The sequence below is a fragment of the Amblyraja radiata genome, chromosome 33, assembly GCF_010909765.2.
Source record: "Amblyraja radiata isolate CabotCenter1 chromosome 33, sAmbRad1.1.pri, whole genome shotgun sequence".
NCBI classification, from domain to species: domain Eukaryota; kingdom Metazoa; phylum Chordata; class Chondrichthyes; order Rajiformes; family Rajidae; genus Amblyraja; species Amblyraja radiata.
The window spans coordinates 12,656,435-12,677,256 of record NC_045988.1 but is presented as its reverse complement, the minus strand read 5'-3'; positions in this window follow the sequence as shown (position 1 = coordinate 12,677,256).

Genomic DNA, 20,822 nt, shown 5'->3' with positions numbered 1-20,822 from the left:
TTCTCCCTGGGACGATGTGGGTTTACTCCGGGTGCTCTGGTTTCCTCCCACACCAACCTACAGTTTTGGGAAAATTAAAAAACTAGCCCTAGAGTGTAGGATAGTGCTAATGTACGGGGATCGCTTGTCAGTGTGGACTTGGTGGACCAAAGGGCCTGTCATTCCTGGGATCATTCGTGTAAGGTGCTGTGGGAGTGCCCTGACCAGCAGGCCTACATGCTAGAGGCAGGAAACATGTTCCCGATGTTGGGGGAGTCCAGAACCAGGGGCCACCGTTTAAGAATGGGTAAGGCATTTAGAACGGAGATGAGGAAACACTGTTTCACACAGAGAGTTGTGAGTCTGTGGAATTCTCTGCCTCAGAGGGCGGTGGAGGCCGGTTCTCTGGATACTTTCAAGAGAGAGCTAGATAGGGCTCTTAAAGATAGCAGAGTCAGGGGATATGGGGAGAAGGCAGGAACGGAGTACTGATTGGGGATGATCAGCCATGATCACATTGAATGGAAGTGCTGGCTCGAAGGGCCGAATGGCCTAATCCTGCACCTATTGTCTATTGTTTCCATGCTGTATATCTAAAGTACAAATCACATAGGCTTCTCTGTCCCCTGAAACTTGTTATTATACTCATTTTTTTCTCAATGCCTTTCTATTCAGTAATCCAACTGTGCACTGTGTTTGAAACAACTGCAAACAATTTGTAAGGAGTTGGAAGGTCCCTCTCTTGATAATATTACAATTGTTTCCTTCCCTTTGAATTAGAGCTCGTGGAGAATCAATTGCATAATCTTTGAAGACTGGGGGGGAAAACATAACCGCTGAATAGTTTTCTGATAAAGATCCAACTTGAAACGAACATGTGGTGCTTTAACAGTGACTGTTAGCTCATGCAACGTTGTGGGCATTGCATATTTTTGAAAACTACTAAGCCATTCAACAATCATGGCATGGTTATATTTAATGGTATTTTCTGCAAAGTACTTAGTATACACTATCTTGAGGAGCTTATCTTAAATATACAAGGCATCCCCAGATTATAACAGGGTCATAGAGTTCCTGAGAACTGCTTATAACCAAAAACAGTTTGGATTTTGTAAATGTGGCCTTTAGGCATTATACTTAAATAAAAACATAGGCCAACCAAGGGCAATGTGTAGTTAAACCAAGCCTGTTAACTCAACTATTCAAATATTGCCACAAAGCAAATTACCACTTGCAGCCCCGTAGCAGCCAGCAATTCCATCCCACTAGTCTCCCCACATGCTCGTTCATATGTATGGTTTAGTTTAGTTTAATTTATTGTCACGTGTACCGGGGTGCAGTGAAAAGCCTTTGTCACGTGCTAACCAGTCAGTGGAAAGACAATACATGATTACAATCAAGCCATTCACAGATACATAAGGGAATAAAGTGCAAGATAAAGCCAGTAAAGTCCGATCAAAGATAGTCCAAGGGTCTCCAATGAGGTAGATAGTAGTTCAGGACTGCTCTCTAGTTGTTGATAGTGTGGTTCACTTGCCTGATAACAGCTGGTTATCTCAGTGAGGTTGCCTGCCATTCTTGTGAATTGAGGGTAGACTAAAGAAATGCCCCTCATATGACAGATCTCCCATCCCAGGAAGTAGTCCGATAAAATGTTATGTTTAGTTTCAGAGATACTGCATAGAAACAGGTCCTTCCGATCACTGAGTCTGTGCCGACCAATAATAAAAAGTTCTATGTTAGTCCAGTTTCAGATTCTACACACTAGGGGCAATGTGATAAATAACACTTAAACAAATAAATCTGAAACAAATAAAGGCAAACAAAAGAACCAACCTTGGAGGGGAGAGAGAGAAAGAGAGAGAGAGAGATGGGAAAAAATACTGGGAAGAAACTGCCCCTGAATCTGGAGGTATGCGATTTCACACGTCTATACCTTTTGAGATGGGACAAGAGGGAGTGGCCAGAGTGAGACTCGTCCTTGGTTATGTCGGAAAGGGATAATACCTCAGGATGATGTTTTTCTCCAAATCTGGCATCTGTCCACCCTTAACTTGAATCTCTCCATCATCTTCTGCCACCAAGGCCATACATTTGGAATTCCCTCCATTATTTTAAGATTTTCTTTAAAGTTTACTCTGGTTATCTAATATCATTTAACATGACTCTGTGTTAAATTTTGTTCAAAAATATTTATTTGAAGTACCTTGGAACAAATACTGCACGGAAGCAAAAGGCAACACCAATGCAGTCATTGATGTAGCAGAGAAAGGTGGTGGTGGCAGACTGGTTTTGGAACAAAGACTGCCCCATGCAGTCAGTGTCAGCGTATATTCCAGTGGTGCAGTATAGTCCTGTGGCCTCAATAAATGAAGGAGGCCACTGAACCATATATAAAATAAGGGTACGTATTCAGGAAAACTCTGATAATCTGCTCTCCAACTATTCAGAAGTCCAAATTGTTCATCTTTTGGCTTCTCAGGTATTGATAGCCATGTTACCTTTCCACTCACCTGGACCCTAAGAAGGGTCTCGACCCGAAACGTTACCCATTCCTTCTCTTCAGAGATGCTGCCTGTCCCGCTGAGTTACTCCAGCATTTTGTGTCTATCTTCCCTAAATCCCAAACTCTCTCATACGTCAAGTCTCCAGTTCCTGCACTAGCCTCCAACTCGCAGGCCCAGATTCCCTTCCAACGTTACCTGATGCACTAAAAAAGAACTTACAGTTCAAATCTAAAAAAAAATTAAATGTAGTTTTGAGGCATTTTACAAAGTGACATCAAAATTGTCCAGAAAGTCCAACACCATAGGTCTGAAGAAGGGTCTCGACCTGAAACGTCACCCATTCCTTCTCTCCAGAGATGTTGCCGGTCCCGCTGAGTTACTCCAGCATTTTGTGTCTACCATAGGCCTGAACATGTGGATTATAAAAATGTTACTGTTTGTTTACTTGACTTCATATTCATTAGCTTCCACATTTAAATGAATTTATATCAGTTAATTATGTTTTTGTTAATTTATTCAGCCATTTCGATTTTTTTTTACATGTGCTGATCATTGGCGTCAAATGGAAGTAATGTAAAGATCTTCCACTAGGAGGAGCTGCCTGCACTATGGCACAGTGCACGAAAGGGGCTTTGGTTTGTGTTGCCTGCAGCACTGCTTATGGCCTGCTTTACGTCACAGAATAGCCATAGCAACAGGACCTCAATGTCACGGTGTAGCCAGAGAATTGTTTCCACAAGTTGACTGCATTGCTTGTCCAGTAGTTTAACCAATGCAATGCCACCATACCTTCTCCTGCAAGGTTTTAGTGCAGCAGCATTGGCATTAACTTGACACAAGTTAAATGAATAGGACTGACATTTATCCTTTTATGCAGTAGCCTCTTTAAATTATCCTGACTGATGGCGAAAGATCACTCTGATGCTGCAGCAGTCGAGATAATTGTTTTCTTCCTCGCGTTCCACTTCTGTCACAATTGCCAGTTATTTGGGTTTTTTTTTAACTGCAGATGAGAGGACAGAGCACTGTGACGTTGGAAGTGCCTCAAATAATTTCTTGCCTTTTGAATGGCACGCAGTAAAATCTTTGTGAGTGATGTCGCTGATGGTGCAGTTCCATTGCACTGCAGTGTACACAGTGCAGAAGTACAACAGCCCCACGCTATGTTAATACAATGACGACAGAGGGAAAAGCATTAAACAAGAAGCAAGGGCATAATTAAATAGCTGGAAGAAACATTGAAAGGAGAGGAGAAAATTTAACCCCAAGGCTCACACATTGATATGGGACATTGCTGACTCAGAACACTAGCAGTGAAAGGAATAAGATACGAATTGACATAATGCAGTTCTTTTCATTTATGTGAAGCACTGAGAGAGAGTGGAAGCATCAAACAATAAATTGCCCTCTGACAGTCAGTGCAATGGCATTGGCAGAGGCCTGGGAGGAGAGTATGTACAAAGGCCAGTTGTTTTGCACAATCTTGGCAGAGGCTGGGAAATAAATTAGAAAATGAAAATCACATTCAATATTTCATAAAGCAGAGGATGCTCCCATACAAATATCCTCACACTGTAAATCTTCAATGGTCACTTGTTCACCACATTAGTAGTGAGGTATTACTCAGATAATCAACATTCTTAAAGGACAATGCACATTTCTTTCAAGTGGTAAGGGCAATATTCGCGCAATGTTAACTGTAATTTCAAAGTGAGAAAAATTATTCTTTTGAATGTGATTAGGATTTACCAGAATATAATTTAATCTGAGGACTAGTTCAGTAGGTTCATTTAAACTTCCTCTAAGCCTATCCTTTAGGGGAAAGAACTAAGGAGGACCCGGCGTGGTAGAACCGCTGCGAGGGAGGGGGAGGGAGAACAAAGCAGTGCCTGGCTCGTGATATTTTCTAACTTTGTCGTGCCCTTTATGTGGGAACCCTTTGCATACCTTGGGTATCCAAAACAAATAATTTCACTGTGACTTGTTACATTTGTCAATAAGGTATTCATTCATATCCATGTGCCTGTTCGAATGTTTCTTAAACATTGTGACGGAACCAGCCTCAACTACCTCCTCTCGTTCCATATACTTACCACCCTTTGTGTAAAAAAAAGTTGCTCCTCAGGTTCCTATTAAATCTTTCCCCCCTCACCTTAACCTATGTCCTCTCATCCTTTGTTTGGCTACTTTCAGTAAAAGACCATGCATTTGCCCTCTCATGATCTTATACCCGCCAATAAGATCGCTCCTCATCCTCCTGTGCCCCAAAAATTAAAGTGCTAGCCTGCTCAACCTCTCCCCATAGCTTAGGCTCTCATATCCTATCGTAAATCTTTTCCTTTTAGCAACATCTTTCCTATAACCGGGTGTTTTTAAACTGCGACAATGCTTCTGGTGAGGGCACTTCCAAAGAGCTGTTTCAGGATCAAGATTAAATCAAGAAGCAATGATTAAAAACTGTTAACATATTGCCAAGTCACGGCAGTGTTCAACCTGCAGGGGAGATGCAGGTGGTTGTGCTTCCACCCACCTGTTGCCCTTATTCTTCTTACAGTTAAAGATCATGGGTTTGGGAAGTCACACAGTTGCCCGGGCAATTCACTTGAATTTATTTTGCAGAAGGCACTGAGAAACATTTAGACAGGTACATGGATAGAGTAGGTTTAGAGGGATATGGGCCAAAAGCAGGCAGGTGGGACCAGTGTAGGTGGGACATGTTGGTTGGCGTGGTTAGGTTGGGCTGAAGGGCCTGTTTCCACACTGCATGACTCTATGACTATGACTGGGAGAGAAGAGAGTGAGCAGGGTAGAATGTGCAATCATACAGTAGCTTCCCATCCACAGTATAAAATCGTGTTTCATATTTCTGCAGCTGAAGGGACAGGTATACCAACATTTTAATTTACAACTACTCCATGTCCAAGTTTAAGCAGCAACATTGGGAAAAAAACAAAAGCACTCAATGCCCCCGTGCCAGGCTATGCAGCATCTTCCCCTTCAAACACCTCTCAATGGATCCACCGTTGAGGCAGAATTACTTATTAGTATCGTCAAGATGACAGCCCACATTTTAAGGATCAATGGACAGCTACATCTTTCAGTCTGGGTGCTGTTTCAGTGATTTTCATCAGTAACAGTGGGGAACCCAACCTTTCCATTCGCAATTTCAAAAATGTAAAAATAAACACCCCAGGTAACAATCTGATCAACAAACACAGAGTAAGAAATGTGCATTTACAAAGCAGCATATATTCAGCTTCAAATGCTAACAGGGAAAGAAAAGAGACAGCTACAATATCACGAGTAATGCGTTACTGTAGGTACTATGAATGGAACACAAACACGAAACCAACAAAATTGGGAAGCCCGATGTTACTATCCTCAGTCACACCACACCATGGATGCCGAGCATTGGTCATCATTTCCATCCCAGGCGTCTGCTTGAATTTGATTTGGACTACTGCCAAAAGCTTTCTTGGCCACCCGAGCTACCTGTGATGCCACTTTCAAGGAACTATGTCCCTGCACTATGTACCACTGGGTGGCGCCGTACGATGGCAGCCTCGCCAACAGTCTGTCTCGTCCTTTTCTTCTGTGGTTGTTTTTAGTTTGTTGTTAAACGTATGTTTTAGTGCATCATTAGTTTTATATTATGCTGTGGGTGGGGGAATTTTTTATCTCTTTCCTCGACGAGGATGCAATATTTTTCGTATCGTATCTCCATCCACGCTGCGGCCTAACATCGTGGAGCTGGTGTCCTCTTGTTGGGGATCGACTTCGAGAGCTCCAACCGCGGGAGCCTGCGGACTTAGCACTGTGGAGCCCACAGCCCCTTGGTTAGGGATCGACTTTGGGAGCTCCAAGCCGCAGGAACTTCGACCGCCCCGATCGCAGGAGCTTCAATCGTTCTGACGCGGGAGCTTTGCCCGCCGGCTGCCAGACCTTCAATCACCCCAACTGCGGATGGTTTGACTGCCCCATCCGCGAGAGAATAAGTAGGAATAAAGATAAGACTTTATTGCCTTCAATCACAGTGAGGAATGTGAGGGAGTCACTGTGGTGGATGTTTATGTTAACTTTTATGTAGTTGTGTGTCTTGTTGCTTTTTTTGGTACAACTGTATGGCAAATCAAATTCCGTGTATGTTTTTACCTACTAGGCTAATAAATTCATTATAATTCCAATTCCAACACTCTGCTCTACAACACTCCCAGACCCCTGCATTTCACTGTGCAGGTCCTGCCCTGGTTTGACTCCCAAAAATGCAGCACCTCAAGCTGATCTGTCTTAAACTCTATTTTACTTCGGAGTCACGTGAGTGACTACGTGAAGAACCCCGCCAGGACGCATGCGTGTCATATCGCTACACGCATTGCGAAACAGTCAGGCGGGGTGGAACGACGTTCCCCCGCTGCGGCAGTTTAAAAGCCGGAACCTGCGGGTAAGAGTATTCTGCGGTCTTTTTGTGTTTTCCCATACTGATTACAGGTGGGGAGCATGGACAAGTCGAAGAAAGCAACGAGGGCTGCGACAAAGCTGGTGGGGGAGGACCGCGGAGTAGCGGGCAGCCAGCAGCGGCCAGCGGCACTTGAATCACCGATAATGGGATCAGCTGTGCCCGATGTCACCTCCGCACCGGCCAGATCCACTCCGCGGCCGGGCGGTAAGGCAAAACAAAAAACCAACAAAGTCGTGGACTCAGATGAGTCCGACTTTGAGCAGCCGCGGGCGGCCAGCGACCGTGAGCGCTGGAGCCGGATGGAGCGGTGTGTGGAGCGTTTGCTCCAACATGACAGGCTCCGGGAGATGGAGTCGAGTCACTGTGGGCTCTATGTAAAACCCACAGCAGCACCTCTTGTAGGGCTGCACAGTGCTTCTCCCTCGTCAGAGGGGAGTACTGGGGGTCAGTTCTGGGCTGATTCTGAAGAGGAATTTGCAGAAGAGAAATCGAGTGTGCAGGGGGTGCAGGAATGAGAAAATCTACTGGGCATGGTGTCCAACTTCATACAGCCAGACCAGACTGGCCAAAACCTGGAGCAAAAACTAGCTGCCAGTATAGATTATATGTCCTTTAACCAGCTACAAGAACAGGCTGTATTGGACACCACATCAAGACACCTGACACCGGGTAACTGTATATCCCTGAATGTTCCTGTAGTAAATAATTGTATATGGAAACATATTGGAGTAGGAGTTAGAGGCATGGATATCAAACTCCAAAAGGTATTAAAACTCCTAACAGCGGGGATAACAGCTTTCACCCGCACAGTGGATGAGAATGACATGTCGCAGGACCAACAGGATGCACTGGCACTGCTTTGCAACACACAATATGAGATAAACAGCATCAGGAAGAGTGCCATCCGACCTACTTTAAACCCAAAATTCGCGGGTCTGTGCAAACCTGGAAACGTAAAACCACCAATTCTACTATTTGGAGGTAACCTATCGAAGCAAGTCAAGGAGCTCGATGAGGAAGCAAAAACCCTGGGACTCATAAAAGGGACTTCATCAAAAACCCACTACGGCTATAGACAGCACCCTCACGCACCCACCAGTAGAACAAGACTGACTGGTGAAAGCTCAAAGGTCCGGTACACCGAACATGAGTCTTTTTTAGGCCATGGCCCAGGCCGGCCATCTTGGAAGATACGCAAACCTCCAACATCAACCAAACCACAAACCCAGACACCGACGCCTCAACATCAATGAAGGATTTACAAAAAGAAGTAAACCTGCCACTGGTAACTATGAAGGTAGGTGGGTCTGGTTCACTACAAATTGCAGGGAGCATGGAGGTTGGGGGGAGATTACACTCCTTTCTGGATGCATGGAGTATGTTAACTACCGACACTTATATTTTAAGCAGTATCCAGGGATATACCATAGAATTTATACACAAGTACAGCCCTCCAGTCCAACATATACCGAACCGAATGTTCGTACTTTCCGGTAAAGAAAAATCAGAAGCGCATGCTGAACTGGAGCGGCTTTACGCAAAAGGGGTAATTGAAAAATCCCAACACGAACCGCTAGAATTCGTGTCCAATATCTTTACCAAAAACAAAAAAAGATGGTGGTTGTCGCATCATCATAGATCTGACCAAATTGAATACATTTGTACAATATATTCATTTTTAAATGGAAACCTTTGTTACTGCAAAACAATTGATTTCCAAAGGTTACTTCCGGAAGTGGCGGCGCTGGGAACGGCTGCGGCTCGCCTGCAGTCCGTTTGTCTTTACTTTTTTGTGTTGTTTTTTTCGTTTTGTGTAGTTACGTTTTTGGTTTTTAAGCTGTGTTTATGTGGGGGGGGGGGTTGAAACGGGGCTTGCTGTCTCTCCCTTCGGGGGAATACGACTTTTTGTTGTATCCCCCTTCTCTGCCTCCGTCTGCGCTGAGGCCTAATGGCAGAGCTGGCGACCTCGAGGCTCCGGAGGCAGAGCTTGTCAGGACTTGCACTGGGCTCGCTCCCGTGAGGGCGGCCTGACGAGGTGCTGAGACTCTCTCGTGAGGGGCTGTGACGCTCCCGTCGGAGTGGCCCAGCCCGAGGGTGGAACGGCACTCCCGTCGGAGTGGCCCAGCCCGAGGTGGAACGGCGCTCCCGTCGGAGTGGCCCAGCTCAATGGTGGAACGGCACTCCCGTCGGAGCGGCCCAGCCCGAGGTGGAACGGCGCTCCCGTCGGAGTGGCCCAGCTCAAGGGAGGAGCGGCACTCACGTGAGGGCGATACGGCTCGGGGCTGGAACGGTGCTCCGGTGGCTGGGACAGCGTTCTGGCGGCGGCGACCTGAGTCCTGGGTTCAGCCGCGGGCCAGCGGCTGCGTCCGCTGGACTGGAGGGCGGCAGCTTCGACCACCCCAGGCCGCGGTGTTTGAGCCGGCCCGTTCGCGGGGTTCGGTGAGCCGCAGGATTGTTTGTGCCATCGCCCGGTGGGGAATCACCTCTGCGCAGAGGGAGAAGAGGAGGGAAGAAACAGTAACCCTAAGATTTTTGCCTCCACCACAGTGAGGAGGTGCTTGGAGGATACACTGTGGTGGATGTTAATTTGTGTTTATTGTTGTTTTTTATTGTATGTATGACTGCAGGCACGAAATTTCGTTCAGACCATAAGGTCTGAATTACAATAAAGGTATTCAATTCAATTCAATTCAATTCATGGCTAGCATCGATTTAAAAGATGCTTACTATTCAGTGCCTATACGAGGTGACCACAGATGTTACTTAAAGTTCAACTGGATGGGACAGCACTGGCAGTATAGAGCGCTGCCAAATGGATTAACATCAGCCCCCAGGCTGTTCACAAAAATTTCGAAACCAGCCCTAGCGTTTCTACGGAAATGAAAACACATGGTCATGGCATATCTAGATGACATACTTATTGTGGGCAAAACTTTGGAATTGGCCAAACATACTGTAACAGCCACAAAACAGTTATTTGAAAAACTGGGGTTTATTATCCATCCAGTTAAATCTAAATTAACACCTTCCACTACTATGGACTATTTGGGGTTCACCATTGACTCAGTTCACATGTCGGTGACTTTGCCAAAGGGAAAGGCTATAGACTTAATAGAGGCTTGCAATAACCTCATTGACATCAGTAAACCGTCCATCAGATTGGTAGCAAAAGTAATTGGCAAAATGGTGGCTGCTTTTCCAGCCACACAATTTGGACCTTTACATTACCAAAATTTACAGAGAGCAAAAATACAAGCACTCAAAATTAATGCTGGTCATTTTGACAGACCAATGAAGCTACCAATCAAAGCTATAATGGAACTAAAATGGTGGATAGATAACATCCGGCTTTGTTTCAATCCAATCATTATCAGCAACCCTTCTATGGTGCTACAAACTGATGCCAGTGCACTTGGTTGGGGTGCCACCAATTCCATCTCCAGCTGTGGAGGTAGATGGACTGCTCAGGAGGCATCATTATTACTAACACTGGGAAGAAACTACCTGGAAATGTTGGGTGCATTCTATGGCCTAAAGTCATATTGTACTGGGTCATATCACCAGCATGTTAGACTACAGATTGACAATACCACCGTGGTAGCATATATCAACCACATGGGTGGAAACAAATCGACATCATGTGACAATCTGGCTAATACAATTTGGCAGTGGTGTATCCAGAGAGATATTTGGATATCAGCTACTTACCTACCAGGTAAACTAAATTTAGTGGCAGACACCAGTTCACGCAAATTTAATGAAAACACCGAATGGATGTTGAATAAAAAAGTATTTGCTGATATTACAGCACGGTATGGAACACCAGATATCGATCTATTCGCATCCAGGCTTAATCACCAGTTATCAAACTATGTTTCGTGGGAACCAGACCCTGGGGCAGTGGCGACAGATGCATTTTCGCTGCATTGGGGGAAATTGTTTATTTATGCATTCCCTCCTTTCTGCCTCATCAGTCGGGTATTAAGGAAAATACAGCAAGACTCTGCGTCTGGTATTTTGGTAGTACCCGATTGGCCTACTCAACCATGGTTCCCAGTGATACTGAACATGGTATTAGAACATGTATCACCATCCCGAATAGACCAGACTTATTGGTTCATCCCGTAACAAGGGATAGCCACCCATGCCATAACTATTTGAATTTATTAATTTGTAGAGTCTAAAAATACCACTATTACAGCTGGGACTGACGGACCGAACAGTGAACATGATTTCGGCGGCCCACAGACAGTCCACCAAAAAACAGTATCTGGTCTATATCAGGAAATGGGAGATGTATTGTCACAAAAACAGCATCACCTACAGAGAAATGAACATCCCGTCTGTTCTGGAATACCTGGCAGGCCTCCATTATGATGAGGGGCTCAGTTATAGTGCCATCAACTGCGCCAGAAGTGCCCTATCAACTTATCTATGGCAAGGAACAGAGCGTCACTCTGTTGGGACTCACCCACTGGTAACAAAACTTATGAGGGGAATTTTTAATACCAATCCCCCAAGAACCAGGTACTCCCAAATATGGGATGTGAGTATTGTCCTGAAGATGTTCAGGAATTGGTCTCCAGCAACAGCTCTGTCCCTACATAGACTGACATTAAAAACAGTCATGCTAATGGCTTTGGTCACGGCACAGAGGGTACAGTCATTACATAAATTAAGACTGGACAACATGACTTCTTCATATGGAAATATTACGTTTCATATTTATGAATTAGTTAAGCAGAACAGACAGGGATCAGCAGGCCTCAATATAGAATTTAGGTCTTACCCAACAGATGATCGTCTCTGTATAGTAAGACATTTGTCGTTATACATGGAAAACACGAAAATCGTCAGAGGCAATGAGAAAGCACTTTTAGTCAGCCATAAGCAACCACACAAAAGAGTGACGGTCCAGACCATCTCAAGATGGCTGAAACAGGTTCTAATACAGGCTGGGGCGGATACTAATATTTTTAAATCTCATTCCACCAGGGCTGCAGCTACATCGGCAACTATGCAGTTGGATGTACCAATGGACCAAATCCTCAAGACAGCAGGATGGTCAGGGGAAAAAACATTCCAACTATTTTATCATAAACCAGTCATTAAACCTGGAACATTTGCAGAAACAATTTTAAGTTCTGTAATTTAATTTACCCCATAAATAGGGGCTATAATTTTGTGTTAATAAATTTCATGGATTTCAATGTCGGATTCATGTCTAAATTATGTTGACACAATTCCTCCTACAGTCATTAAGGCAGATGTGATGCATGGACTCGTCTCCACGGCATGAAATCACAGAGCTTTGAAATCTTCACGTAGTCACTCACGTGACTCCGAAGTAAAATAGTAAGATTAAACGAGAACTTACCAGTTCGAAGTTTGATCGTTATTTTATGAGGAGTAACGTTGAGGGATTACGTGCCCTCCGCTCCCACCCATGATCATATACTCAACTGGTATTTCTTCTCTAACCTTACTATGTTTAGTCATTACAGTTATCTGTGATTTCACACCGCTGCTTTGAAGAATGGCACGCATGCGTCCTGGCGGGGTTCTTCACGTATTCCCTCAACGTACTCCTCATAAAATAACGATCAAACTTCGAACTGGTAAGTTCTCGTTTAATCTTACTATTAACCATTCCTCAGCTCACCTGCCCAACCGATCAAGATCCTGCTGCAATTTGGGATAACCATCTTCACTTTTTACAATACTACCTATTTAGTACCATCTGAAAACCTATTAATCAAGACTTGTACATTCTCATCCAAATTGTTGATCTAAGCCACAAAGAGCACTGATCCCTGAGGCACACCACTAGCCACAGGCCTCCATTCAAAAAAACAACCTTCCACCATCACCAGTCTGAAGAAGGGTTTTGACCCGAAACGTTGCCTATTTCCTTCGCTCCATAGATGCTGCCTCACCCGCTGAGTTTCTCCAGCATTTTTGTCTACCTTCGATTTTCCCGCAACTGCAGTTCCTTCTTAAGCATTCCACCATCACCATCTGTTTTCTTCCAAGAAGCTAATTCTCTGTCCAGTCAGCTAGCTCTTCCTGTATCCCATGCAATCTAACCTTCCAAAGAAGCCTACAATGCAGTACCTTTATCAAATGCCTTGCTGAAGTCCAGGGCCGGCCCTAAGCCGATTGGACCGATTTTTCCAAATTGGGCCCCGCGCCCAATGGGGGCCCCGCGTTAATTTTCCGTATTTCATATGGAAATACAAATTCGCTATGTTAAATAAAGATTCAAAAAAAAAATTCGCCATACGGATTTTTTTACAAAACGAACATAGATAACAAACGATGTGTTAACTGCTGCTGTAACACTTGTAAACAGGCAGTAGTTAGCAAGTAGTTAAACAATGCATTCCTCAGTAAATGCGTTATATTGTGTCACTCGCTGCCGCCGGAGCAGACCCGGGGGGTGGGAGTTTACAGGGCAGCAAGCCGCAGCACCGCAGCGAACTCAGCCGTGAGTATTGAACGCTAAACGCCGGGAGCGGGAGTTGGGTGGGGGTACACAAAAAGCTGGAAAACTCAGCGGATGCGGGCGGCGGGGGGGGAGGTTGTGTTAACTCGTTCGGTGCCGTACAACAGCAGACCTGGTTGGAGGTTTGAGTCTGTGTTAACATTGGTGGCTGTGTGTCTGTCTGTGTATGTGTGTGACTCTGTGTCTGTGTATGCCTCAGTGTTTCTGTGTGTGTGTCTCTGTGGCTGTGTGTTTCTGTGTCTCTGTGGCTGTGTGTGTGTGTGTCTCTCTCTATCTGCGTATGTGTCTGCGTGTGTTTCTCTGTCTGTGTGTGTGTGTGGGGGGGGGCGTGGAGAGACAGAGGGGGGGGGTTCAGTTTGCAAACCACTCGTTTTCAGTTAAGAGGTGGATACGATTACTGTCCATACGAGCAGCTCAAGGAGCAGAGTCAGAATGAGAAACACTGCTCGGCTCTCACACACACACACACACTCGTGGAGTGAACTGTTGATATAAACGTGGCTGTGGGAGAGGGGTGGGGGGGGAGAGGGAGAGAGAGAGAATTTGAGAGAGAAGAGAGAGGAAGGGGAAGAGAGAGAGATAGGGGGGGAGAGAGAGGGGGATATTGGAGAGAAGAGAGAGAGAGGGAGAGAGAGAGGAAGGAGGGAGAGTTGGAGAGAGAGAGAGACAGGGGGGGGAGAGAGGGGGTGGGAGAGAGGGGGGGAGAGAGAGGGGGAGGAGAGAGGTGGGGAGAGAGAGAGAGAGGGGGAGAGAAGAGAGAGAGGGGGTGCAGAGAAGGGGGCGGGAGAGAGCTCCCTTCTGCTTCACCACCACTGTTGGCTGCCCTTTGTGAGGTGATTGGAGACCAAAACCAGTTACCCTTTAGATCTCCCTCTCACTATCTCCCTCCCCCTCCCCTTGCCTCCTTCTTTAGAGAGGGGGGGGAGGATGAGGGAAGGAAGGGGGGAGATGGCGGAGGGGAGAGAGGAGTGTGCCTTGCTTGGTGGAGAAGAGGGATGTGGGAACGCTGTACGCAGGTGGTGACTCACTCTCACACTGGGGACCCCCCCCCCCCCTGTCATTGCGCAGTCTATCTGACTCCCTGCATCCTCCCCCTCTATGGAGCGAAGGAAATATGCAACGTTTCGGGTTGAAACCCTTCTTTAGACCCGGCCCGAAACGTTGGTTATTTCCTTCGCTCCATAGACGCTGCCTCACACCCGCTGAGTTCCTCCAGCATTTTTGTCTACCTTCGATTTTCCAGCATCTACAGTTAATTCTTAGACGTTTTGCGGTGATGGCTGCATCTGCGGTTCAGAGTCCTGGCCCGTGGTGGCTCCTGATAAGTGATGTGTTCCCTCCGCGGGTGCTGCCTTGCCCGCTGAGTTCCACCAGCACTCTGTGTTTTTTGTTTGGCTCTGAAGTTGAAGGTGGATCCCCCTGTGTCTACCTTCAACTCCCTGTCTGTGGTGGCTCAGCGGGACGGGCAGGGGCTCTGGGGAGAGTGTTGCGGTTCTGAACGAGACCCTTCTTCAGACAATCACAAATACTCTCTCCGACGAGAGTTCAGTTCAGTCTAAAGAAGGGTCTTTTCTCCAGAGTCGCTGCCAGAGGTGAGCGGGCCGGCAGAAGGTGCTGAGATGGCAGTCGGTTCCGCTGTCCGGTGATGGAGGCCACTCATAGCCACACGAGCTGCTTCTCTCCTCGGCCACAATGCGGTGGCGCCCGGAGCGCCGCGGCAGCGGTGAGTGAGAGTTACTGGCATAAACCCCGACCCTCTCCTTCTCAACGCTCCTTCCCTCCTCGCAACTTTACCCCTGGCTAGACTCCCCACACGCTGTGAAAGGAACTCTCCCCCGAATTGTCATGTTACTCACGACACGTGACTCAATCATAATTATTTATTTATATATTTCTACGGGGGGGAAATCCCAATTGGGCCCCGCACCTCCTATGGCCGGCCCTGCTGGTCCATATAAACATCGACGGCTTTGCCCTCATCAATCTTTTTAGTTAGTTCCTCAAAAAACTCAAATTCATGAGACACGATCTCCGATGTACAAAACCGTGCTGACTATCCCTAAACAGCAACTGTCTAAACAAATGCACATATGTCTTATTATACTCTCCAGTAATTTGCCTTCCATATACATTAAGCGCCCTAGTCTGTCATTCCCAGGCTTTTCGTGCAATCCTTCTTAAATAGAGACATAACATTAGTCACCCTCCGGTTCTCCGACACCACATCCATGTGTAATGATGATTCGTATATCTCAGCTAGGGCATCTGTAATTTCTCCTCTAACTTTGTCCCTCCTTCTCTCTGCGACCACTCAATCTCCATAATCCTTCATGGTAACTGCAATCCTCAAATTCGGGCCTGTTGACCTTGCCCAAATTTAATCATTCCTTCATTCACACCCATTGCTTTCCTGAACTTTCCCCCCTCTTCCCCTCTCTTCCTTCCTTCCTTCCTTCAACATGCCTTGAAACCAACTGTTTTGGTAATATTTTGGAGATCTGTCTCAATATTTCTTTCTGTGTCTCATTGGTAAAAAAATGTATTAATAAATTCCCCATTATTTTATTATGATATCATGCTATATAAATGTAATACGCTATGAGATATTTGCAATCAATTTCAGTTTAGTTTAGTTTATTTTAGTAATACAGGTCGGAAACATGCTGACCGTCAATCCTCACACACTAACGCCATCCTACATACTGGGGACAATTTACATTTATACCAAGCCAATTAGCCTACAAACCTGTTCGCCTTCGGTGTTATTCAAGTAAGTATTAAACAGTAAAATAATACTTCCTTGGTAATGTGTTAATGAATCTACATGGTTGTTAAATATTATGACATTTCATGCACTGTATTGTTCAATTCCTTTATCAAAACTTCGAAGGGAACTAAAAATAATTGCCACAAGATGGAGCCTTTGTATTAGATTACTGTTTTGCAGGTGGGATAAAAGCAGATGTTACATTTAGTTGGCAATGTAGGAACCAGGGAAAGACCTGCACTATATAATACATTGCACTAGGTGACATGCCAATTCACTTTATAAAATTAAATAGTATTTAAAATGTTCATTCTGCAAAAGAAACTATCCCAACAGGCTAACAAGCAAATAATCATAGTCGCATTATATTTCACATAAATTTACAGTTTTCTTTGAGTTTGTATCTTAACCAACCATTGTAATCAAAAGGGAGATTCACCTCCAACAATGGACACAAAAAGCTGGAGTAACTTAGCGGGACATGCAACATCTCTGGAGAGAAAGAATGGGTGACGTTTCGGGTCGAGACCCTTCTTCAGATGGTCCTTAATCACACAGAAGAGGAGTCTTCATGAGGCTTTCAGGCGCAACATTAAGAGAAATGTTACAGATACAAAGGTCTCATTTGCTTCATAAATCGTACAATCTTGGGCAGATTTGCAGATGACTGTTCAAAATTAACAGGAGTATCAGGCACTGGTTGTACTCACTTTGACATGTTTTTCTTCAAATTAATTGGAATTATTTTGTCAAGGAGACACTTGCATATGTGTCTTTCCCCCTATAACCAAGAAATGAATTTCTCCCACACCATTCATTCACTTGTTCAGGAATTCATTATCATTTCGTTTCCAGCAATCTTTTATATCCCTACCTGATATTATTTATTAGCTGTCTCTGGACTCCAGCATTGCTCAAAAGAAGTTCAATGAGTGATGTGTCCGCAACCCCTAAACCATTCAATTATTTTCACCATGAAGGTCAGATCTGGATTCTGACAAGAAATCTGATAGAACAGAAGAGGGAGAGGCTGGAAGACGAGAGTGATTGATTGACTAAATGACAAATCCATCAATGCAAAGACGTGCAAATGGAGAGATCAGGTCCGTAATAATATGGTCTGCGAGAGTATTGTACAAGGAGAAGCTACACTCTGTATTTGAATTAGTCAATCCTGATTTATATATTTAACTTTATACAAATATCTGATTATTTACAGCACATATTATTGGGAGGCACACAAATATTCTTGTTACTGAGAATCATGCAATGTAGTCAAGGCTGAAGAGACACTAGATAGGAGATAGTGATTACTTGAAATAAAACCTCTGTGCTTCAGATGTGGTTAACACTTGCGAGGCAGAATTTATTATCCATCTTTAGCTGCTCGGAAAAGGTTGCTGTCTTTCTTTGCTTAATGCCATTTGTTTTAGTAATTGAATGGCTTGCCAGAACACTTAAGATCACATTAAGAGACAATTGTATAAAGTGGCAATGGAGTGATGCGTACAAACCACACAAACATCTCTAAGTAACGTTAACAAATTAGCTGGGTTTTAATAAAAAATAAAAAATCCGGCAGTTTTATAGTTATTTAATTTTGGTGTACACACATATGATTTATAGAACTCAGAATAGATCGAGTGGACGCATAGTGCCTCTTGCCCAGAGTTGGGGAAATTGAGAACCAGAGGGCATAGGTCTAAGGTGAAGGTTTAATTGGAATCTGAGGGGTTACCTTTTTTCAAGCAAAGGATGGTGGGTGTATGGGACGAGCTGCGAGAGGAGGTAATTGAGGCAGGGGCTATCGCAATGTTTAAGAAACAATTAGACAGTTACCTGGATAGGACAGGTTTAGGGATATGGGCCAAATGCAGGCAATACTTGTGTAGAAGGGACATGTCGGCCAGTGTGGGCAAGTTGGGCCGAAGGGCCTATTTCCACACTGTATGACTCTATGGCCAAAACTAAATTTTATAAGCTACCCACGAATAGGGTAAAAAGTAAAATTTTGCAGATGCTGGAAATCCCAAATAAGAAGATAAAATGCTGGAAATCCCAAATAAGAAGATAAAATGCTGGAAATGCTCAGCAGGTTAGCTGGCATCCGTAAAATAGATCAGTGATCTTTCGTGAAAACTGTTCTGATGCCAAGCAACAGGAAACATTTCAATCAATCTCACTTCACTATATCTAACATCACTCTTACTATGGTTTCATTACCGATGCAAAGCACGGTAGCATGCAATGCCTATTGTTACCTAATGTATATATTTACAGTTTTCAAATTTTCTTTGTAAGCTGGCTAGCAAGACTCCATGTTAAATATTAGATTGTAATCATTCGGAACATAGCTCTAAAGCAAATGTAAAATAACTTCTTAAAAAGTTGGTTAAAATATCCACATTTCTCTCTCACTTTGTACTGATCAATAAAATAATAGAAAATTAGTGCAGAACAACCATGACAACCAAGAATGAAGCAATTTAGGTTACTCACACAGTCCTGAATGACCTTGTCCAACATTTTACAGTGTCAAGTTCAAATAGACTGCAAATTGATATCAACAATAATTATCTATAAAAATAGATAATGATGAAACTTGGAGTGGAAACATATCATGGAAACACCAAGTAGCCAAAAGAACCTACACTCTCAGAGGGTGGTGAATCTGTGGAATTATTTGGCACTGAAGGCTGTGGTGGCCAAGTCAGTGATAGATAGATTCTTGATTGGTACAGGTGTCAGAGGTTATGGGGAGAAGGCAGTAGAATGGGGTTTGGAGTGAGAGATAGTTCAGCCATGATTGAATGGCGGAGTAGACTTGATGGGCGGAAAGGCCTAATTCTACTCTTATCTTTTACGACATCTCAGTGCAGTTCCGGAGATGGTTCAGTGGTGTTTATCCTAAAAGTGCGAGTCAACAAAAATTATTCTGGCTAATTCCAACTCTGACTTTAATCACACTTTGCATTTTGCAGATGTAGTTCCCACTTGCTTCATAAAAAGGTGCTGATCATTATTCTGTCTGACAGTATGTACACATATGCTACCATATCGTCAGAATCAAAAGTAATGAAATTGGGGCAATTAAAGCAGGTCTTCTGCTTTACAATCCAGAAACGGAGATATTTAACTGTAAGTAATATGTGCAATAAAAATCTCTGTTCACGTTTTATTCAAAAAGGACTAGATTAAGCAAGTGTTTTTACTGCAATAAATTGACATTGAAAATGATAACTGAGTGTACATTTATCAAAATATGGCAATTCAGTCCAGCTTCTTGGATTTATTAACTTGTCATAATGCATAGAACTTGGAGATTCCCCTGAAAATATATTGTTTCATGCGAGTGGTTTCCATAACTTCTTGCAAACATAATGGATATAGATTAAAAGTCACTTTGCTCGTTGTTTGAGAAAGCTCAGTTTAATTACACTCATTACAAAATATTCAACTTACTGAATTCTATTTCAGCATCAAAATTTAGCCTTTGTGAACAATACATAGTAGATGGCGATATACGAGTATCCCAAAGCTGCCCCACCATTTTTACGGCACAAATCAGAAATGTGGTGGAGCACTATCACTTGCCTGTGCAACGTGATCCAATGTAGACCCATCTGATTAGTACAGGATACACCACCTTACACATTCAGTCTCTCCAGCACCCACATACTGTCGTGTGCACCCATGAATTTACCAAGGTTAATTCAACAGCCAAACCTGTGAAACCTCCCACCTGGAAAGACAAGGGCAGGAATACCAGCACCATAACTTATGCAAGCCAAGCATGACCATCCAATATGTCTGAGGACAGGTCTCGACCCAAAACATCACCCATTCCTTCTCTCCAGAGATGCTGACTGACCCGCTGAGTAACTCCAGCATTTTGTGTCTACCTTTGGTGTCTATCTTCCAATATATTACTTCCTTTATCACTGCTGCGACCAAACCCTGAAATTCCATGACCATCAGTACCTTCACTAGATGTAGCAATTCAAGGGGGTTTAACACAATCTTCACACGTGTACATTGAAATGAAGCAATGAAGAACCCCTTGCCAGTAATAGCCTCACCCTGTAATGAAATATAAATAAGCAAAACGTGCAGGAATATAAATAAATGTTTGCCATATAAAATTACCATTAGACATATAAAATCAAGGATTGGATTTGAGCAATTTAAGATGAGATAATCGCCAATTTAATCACCTCAGTCACAATTTATTGCGATAAATGCTTTGATCAACTGTTATATCAGGCTAGTTATTAGATGTTTTATTGGAGAGTTAGATGTTTCCAAGAAATATCCAAAAATTGATTTGTGGAGTTTTTTATTGGGTCATAATTACTTAACATGGTTCAGAAGATGACATCCTGAGAAACACATTTTTTAAACTGTGACTCATTTTATGTTACACATTTATTTAAGAGGTATTATTCAAATTCATTGCATGAAACAGCAGTAACAAATTCTCCCGAGGGAAAAATACAATGCATTTCTCCGTGCGGATATTACTCTTTATGACCCTTCAATATTAAATATTATTTAAAGGAAACAAATAAAGAAACGCTATACATCTAACAGATACAATTTAACATG